Source organism: Mesitornis unicolor, unplaced genomic scaffold (assembly GCF_000695765.1).
Source record: "Mesitornis unicolor isolate BGI_N332 unplaced genomic scaffold, ASM69576v1 scaffold8529, whole genome shotgun sequence".
Classification (NCBI taxonomy): Eukaryota; Metazoa; Chordata; class Aves; order Mesitornithiformes; family Mesitornithidae; genus Mesitornis; species Mesitornis unicolor.
In genome coordinates this window covers 72259-78098 of record NW_010207927.1, presented here as the reverse complement: position 1 = coordinate 78098, position 5840 = coordinate 72259, and the positions used below count along the sequence as shown (strand labels likewise).

General features: G+C 57.0%; 7 non-coding genes across 7 annotated transcripts; 5 read left to right on the top strand and 2 right to left on the bottom strand.

The window, feature by feature from the left end:
• Positions 1-1608: 1608 nt before the first annotated feature.
• TRNAT-AGU lies at positions 1609-1682 on the bottom strand. The gene has a single exon. It is a non-coding gene; the product is annotated as a tRNA-Thr (tRNA).
• Positions 1683-2321: 639 nt separating this feature from the next.
• TRNAS-CGA lies at positions 2322-2403 on the top strand. The gene has a single exon. It is a non-coding gene; the product is annotated as a tRNA-Ser (tRNA).
• A 624-nt stretch (positions 2404-3027) lies between these two features.
• On the top strand, positions 3028-3099 carry TRNAP-AGG. Its single transcript has one exon. It is a non-coding gene; the product is annotated as a tRNA-Pro (tRNA).
• A 654-nt stretch (positions 3100-3753) lies between these two features.
• TRNAS-UGA lies at positions 3754-3835 on the top strand. The gene has a single exon. It is a non-coding gene; the product is annotated as a tRNA-Ser (tRNA).
• Positions 3836-4675: 840 nt separating this feature from the next.
• TRNAP-CGG lies at positions 4676-4747 on the top strand. Its single transcript has one exon. It is a non-coding gene; the product is annotated as a tRNA-Pro (tRNA).
• A 266-nt stretch (positions 4748-5013) lies between these two features.
• TRNAA-UGC lies at positions 5014-5085 on the top strand. The gene has a single exon. It is a non-coding gene; the product is annotated as a tRNA-Ala (tRNA).
• A 590-nt stretch (positions 5086-5675) lies between these two features.
• TRNAS-CGA lies at positions 5676-5757 on the bottom strand. Its single transcript has one exon. It is a non-coding gene; the product is annotated as a tRNA-Ser (tRNA).
• Positions 5758-5840: the final 83 nt, after the last annotated feature.

Genomic DNA, 5840 nt, shown 5'->3' with positions numbered 1-5840 from the left:
CACGCGTGGGTTCGAATCCCACCCTCGTCGGGCCTCTTTTTTTGCTGCAGTGTGGGTGGTGTTGGGGACGGCCCGGATTGAAATGTCCTGCGGCCGGAGCTGGCTCATCTGCCATGGAAACCGCATCCTTGCAAGGGGTCACCAGTCCTCCCCCCGCAGTAGCAATTGACTTTGGAAGAAACCACAGAGCCCAGGCAGAAGAAATTCAAGAAGCATCTAAAAGGGTAGCCAGGAGGTGGTTGGAAGTCTCTTATCCGGGACTTATAAAAAAAATCCCACTCAGAAATCCTTAAAAGAGCTGTTACTGCAGAAAGTGACTGCTGAGTAGTAAGGCAATAAGCCTCTGAAAGAGGAGGGTGCAACTGGAAAGCAAACTGGGACAAATGAAGGGTGAATCTGTGCTGAAACAGATACTTTGAGGAGTGAGGACAGAGAAGATGGGAAGGGATTAGAGAGTTATCGGTGAATGCGCCTGTTCTTTTTAACCACGAAAAAGGAAGAAAGAGCAAAAGACAGAGTGCAAATCTTATTTTGCAGGTGGGAGCCCAGAGGGGAGAGGAAGGTGCCCCCATCTCACACTGCTCTGAGCCCCGGTTGGCACCGGGATGGCTGGTGGCTCTGGGAGATCTGCCCGGAGAGCAACCCAAACAAAAAGCTGGGGGATCAACTCCCTGCACCCTGCCTGGGAGGGGGGATTAGCCCTCTCCAGTCCCTAATCTTAGCTGTCTGACAGGCCTGGGCACCCTAGGGAGGTACCTGAGATGCTGCTGGGTCCCTCCTGCCAGGCCTGCTAGACACAAGAGCCTGGCAGGCTGGCTGCAGGCAGGGCAACCATGACCTGGGTAGGAGGGACTGTCCCAAGCAAACTCCATAATTTGTGGTGAGTGTGACATTTAGGGTATGGAATGAATTCTGATACATTCTGTTGGCAACCAGGTCATCTGTCCTGGGCCATCTACCCCAGAAAGCCCTGGGCTTTTCCCCCCGCCATGTTCTTGTGCAGAGAGAAGGGAACAAAAAACCCAAAAGAAACTAGGAGCATAAGTACAGGCAAAATTTGAAAAACAGACATTGAGTCAGTGTAAACATCGGTGCGCTATCAGGATTTTTCTTAGCATAAATCCAAAACAATGTCTCACCAACTACTATAAGGAAAATAACTCTATCCCAACTAAAGCTGTAACACCAGCTTGTGTCTACTAAATCAACCACTGCGGTTCTCTCATAAATGCAGCTCTGCTGAACAGAAAATGGAATTCTATGACCTGATCCCAGTAAAACCAGGACACCCTCATCCCTATGGGCTCCATTGTCCACAAGTGCTGCTGCTGGCCCCCCAGCACCTACCCTGCTTTCCAGAGATGCTCCCAAATCCAGGGAACAGGCAGCTGCAGCCAGCTCTGCTGGGACATGGAAATGCATCCCTCACCGAAAGGCTAAACTGAGAAGCTGTAATTGGACCCTCCTCAAAGGGCAAAAATATGAGAGGCTGTGGGCATGAGCAGAAAAATCCTGATGGGGCAGAAGGTAGTGGGGCCAACCCTGCTCAGGTCAGAGACCTCCACCAGTGTTCCCAGCTTCCAGGGAGGAAAAACAGCCCTCAGGCCCAGGCACCACTGGGAGTTGAACCCAGGATCTCCTGTTTACTAGACAGGCGCTTTAACCAGCTGAGCCATGGTGCCCACCTGTCCTGTGATGATTGGTGCCTCATGGCTGCAGGGTGTGTGATGGCCATGGCCCAGCCCCTGTCCCCATCCTGCTGCCACCCTGACACCAGAGTCACCCTGCAGGACTGATGGGTCTAGGCATTGGGACCGCAGGGTCAGGGGACAGTCCTGCACATCACACTGAGCTCAAAGCCCCAGCAACTGCAGGACATCCCTGGGGGGTAAAATAGCAATGTCCAGGCCTGACATGAGCTCTGCACCCAGCAGGTGGGAGTGGGACAGAAGGTGGCTGCCCAAAAGGAGGGCTCATCCCGGAGTTGAACCCGGAACGTCTCACACCCTAAGTGAGAATCGTACCCCTAGACCAATGAGCCAGGGTGTGCAGCTGCCTGGGCACCCCCACACTGGCCCAGGCACTGGCGTGCTGGGAAAGGAAACTGCTGCCCAGGGACCACAGTGGCCTAGGTGCTGCTTTTCTGGGGATGGGCCCTGCTGCCAGCCCCTGGGGAGCAGAGTGGGGGTGAGGGAGTGTGCAGGGATGCACCAGCCTCCCCACAGACTTCTCTGCTTCCTTGTAAAATGGGCACCCAGGAGTGACCAAGGGGTTTTTTCTGGGGGGGGGGCAGGTGTTCCCCTAGGGTGCCCAAGACTGGGGCTGTGATGGCCGAGGGGTGAAGGCGTTGGACTCGAAATCCAATAGGGTTTCCCTGCGCAGGTTCGAATCCTGCTCACAGCGAGAGAGCTTTTACGCCCGGGTGGGAGGGGGCTTTGGGGGGGCCATGGCAGCTGCAGCCCTGCAAATTCTCCTCTCTGGAAACCAGCTCCTCTCTGATGAGGGACAAAGACCACCTTGAGAGGCCAGGAACTGTGGATGCTTTTAGCAGTGGGCCATGAGCCTGCTGGGACTCTCGCTGAGCCCAGCACCACAGGGGCAAGAGGAGGGCTTGAGAGACCAACCCATGCCTGGGATACGGTTCCACCTTCAGTTGTGAGGTGGATGCCTTGGGGGCTGTGCTGGCAGAGGAGGGAATCTGGAGAGGGGCAAAATCTGGAGATGCTGGGGATTGAACCCAGAGCCTTTTACATGCAAAGAAAGCACTCTCCTCCTGAGCTACATCCCCTCTGTATGGGTAGAGCTGTGCCTGGGGGTCCCAGCTGACCCCTGTGATCCGGCTGCCCCCACAGCCAGTGATGCTGGAGCAATTATGTGCAGTGGCGACCTCCAAAAGCTGGCCCCACATCCTGGAAACAGTAAGAGTGAAATTCTTGCATCAGAGGCAAAAGGCAGCATCAGCCACCCTCCCCAAACCCCAAAATTGTGGGGCACAGAAGCTGGGAGTGCAACAGGATGGGGCACCCTGGCTCGTTGGTCTAGGGGTATGATTCTCGCTTAGGGTGCGAGAGGTCCCGGGTTCAACTCCCGGACGAGCCCTGCTTTTGGCCACCCCAGCACCATGTGGGATCACAACATCCCTGGGGCACAGAAAGGCAGCAGTCCCTGACACAGAGGGGTTGATGTCATGTCCTGTCTGAGTGCATCCCCATAGGCAGGACGGATCCCCAAAAGCTTGCAGTGTGAGCCTTGAGGTTCTGTCTGTGGGGTCAGGGTTCTGGGGGCAGAGCAGGGTGAGTGGTGGGCAGTGGGGCAGTGGTGGGGGGTGAGGGGAGTTGCCCAGGCTCCGGGCCTGGCCCATGCAGAGGGGATGTAGCTCAGCAGGAGAGTCCTTGCTTTGCATGTAGGAGGCCCTGCGTTCAATCCACAGCATCTCCAGCTCCTTTTTCACCTTTCCAAACTTCTTGTCTTCCTGGGCATCACCACAGGATGCTTCCCTTCGGTGCCCTGTGATGAGGCTCTCTGCTGCACCTGGAATTTTTACTAGCCATTAATAAATAGACTAAGTAGTTTCCTTTTCCCAATCCCCAGCATGTACCAGCCAGGAGGAAGGTGGGTGCAGGCACTGGGGATGCCAAGGGATGCTGGGACTGTGCAGATGGCCCTGCACCAGGCTGGGGTTTATTTTCTCCCCAGAGGCAGACCCCCCAGTACAAAACCGGGGTATCTCTGCTCCATGGGACAGTACCAGGGGCTGTGATGGCCGAGGGGTGAAGGCGTTGGACTTGAAATCCAATAGGGTTTCCCTGCGCAGGTTCGAATCCTGCTCACAGCGAGAGAGCTTTTACCCATGGCTGGATGGGGTTGGGGGCCAGGGCAACCCCATTCCACAGGAGATGCTGGAGAGCAGTGGGGATGGGGCAGAGGGTTACCCTTCTGCTGCACTGGGTACTGGTAGGCTTGTGGGACCCTGGGTTCAGCTCTCAAACAAGCCCCCCTTTTGGGCATCCACTGCTGGGCACAGATGAGGTGATGCTGCCTGGCATAGGGGGTACAAGGAGACTCAAAAGCTTGGCCATGTCCCTTCTGCTAGGACGGGGGGTGCCTGCTGTCCCATGGCTCAGCCATGGCCAGGGCTTGTCTCCTCCTGGGTGGGGAAGGGGCTGCTGGGCAATGGGGTCAGTAGAGCAGGGCCCTGCTGCCATCATGTCCCCAGTCAGCAGCTCTGCCCCAGGGCCATGGTGCAGGCACAGAGAATCTCCTTTGGTGATGCTTTGCAGAAGTCAAAGTGGGGTTTATCACCACTGCCCTGTGGAGGAGGTGGGTTCTGGGGAGGTAAAAGCTGGTGATGCTGGAGATTGAACCCAGGACCTCTTACATGCAAAGCAAGCACTCTCCTACTGAGCTACATCCCCCTACTTGAGGGCTGCCTGCACCTGGGGGTCCTGGTGCCCACTCTGATCCTGGCCCCATAGTTTTTGGAGCCAGGACAGTTTACAGCCTGTGGCCTGTCCAGGTGACAGCTCCGCAGCCAGGATAGAACAAGGGGGGCCTCCCAGCTGTGAACATCCACCAAAGCCCCAAAATCTTCCCCAGGTCCAATGCCACCCCAACCAGTTCCCTGAGTAGTGGAGCCCAAGGAGGGTGGTGTGTTCTCACCCTCCCAAAACACCCTGGCTCGTTGGTCTAGGGGTATGATTCTCGCTTCGGGTGCGAGAGGTCCCGGGTTCAACTCCCGGACGAGCCCTGCTTTTTGGGCACTCACTCTCCCCCTGTAAGTACCCCCAGCCCATGGTGGGACCAGGGGGGTGGGCGGGCACCAGTGCCCGATGCAGTGGGGATTGGCAGTCGGTTTGGGATGGAGCCCCTTAGGAGCAAGAGTGGGGATGGTGGAGTGGAGCCTCTGTGGATCGGGTTTTAGGGCCCTGGGGGCAGAACAGGGTGAGTGGTGAGCAGTAGAGCAGCAGTGGGAGGTGAGGGGAATTTCTCAGGCCCCAACTCTACCCACATAGAGGGGATGTAGCTCAGCGGTAGAGCGCTTGCTTTGCATGTAAGAGGCACTGGGTTCAACCCCCAGCATCTCCATCTCCTTTTGCCTGCCCCAAAACACAGAGCAGGGCAGTGGATGTTTAAAAGCAGGGCTCGTCCGGGAGTTGAACCGGGACCTCTTGCACCCTAAGCGAGAATCATACCCCTAGACCAACGAGCCAGGGTGTGCAACCAGCATCCAGCCCAGATCCTGTCCCTCATGACCCCATGGCCCAGGGTACTGCAGAGGCCAACCAGTGCCCAGTAGAGGTTGAGTCTGTCCTGGGGTGCTGTCCTCTCCCTCTCCTCTGCTCTCCAGCCATTGCGTCTCCCAGCTCTCCTGGGGATGAGGCACTGGGCGATGATGGGGAGCTGCTTGGCATTTCAGCAAAATGGCCACAGCTCCCCACCCTGCTCCCCTCAATGGCTGTTTCTACACCTGTCCTGGGTCTGCTAAAACCTGGAAAACCACAGAGGAAGAGGAGCCTTGTGCCTCTCCTGCTCTGGGGCTATTGCAGCCCCTTCCTGAGGCGTTGGTGGGGATGCAGCCAGGGAGCAGGTTCACAAGCATGGAGCTGCTCTAACTTTTTCTGGTAATCTCCCACTCCACCCCAGGACCTCCGATGTAGGTGGCCGACAAAAGCTCTCGCTGTGAGCAGGATTCGAACCTGCGCAGGGAAACCCTATTGGATTTCGAGTCCAACGCCTTCACCCCTCGGCCATCACAGCCCCAACTGCAGGCAGTCAGGGGGGACACCTGGCCCCCACCGCTGAATCCCCTGATTGCCCCTGGGTCTCTGGTTCTCCTGGGA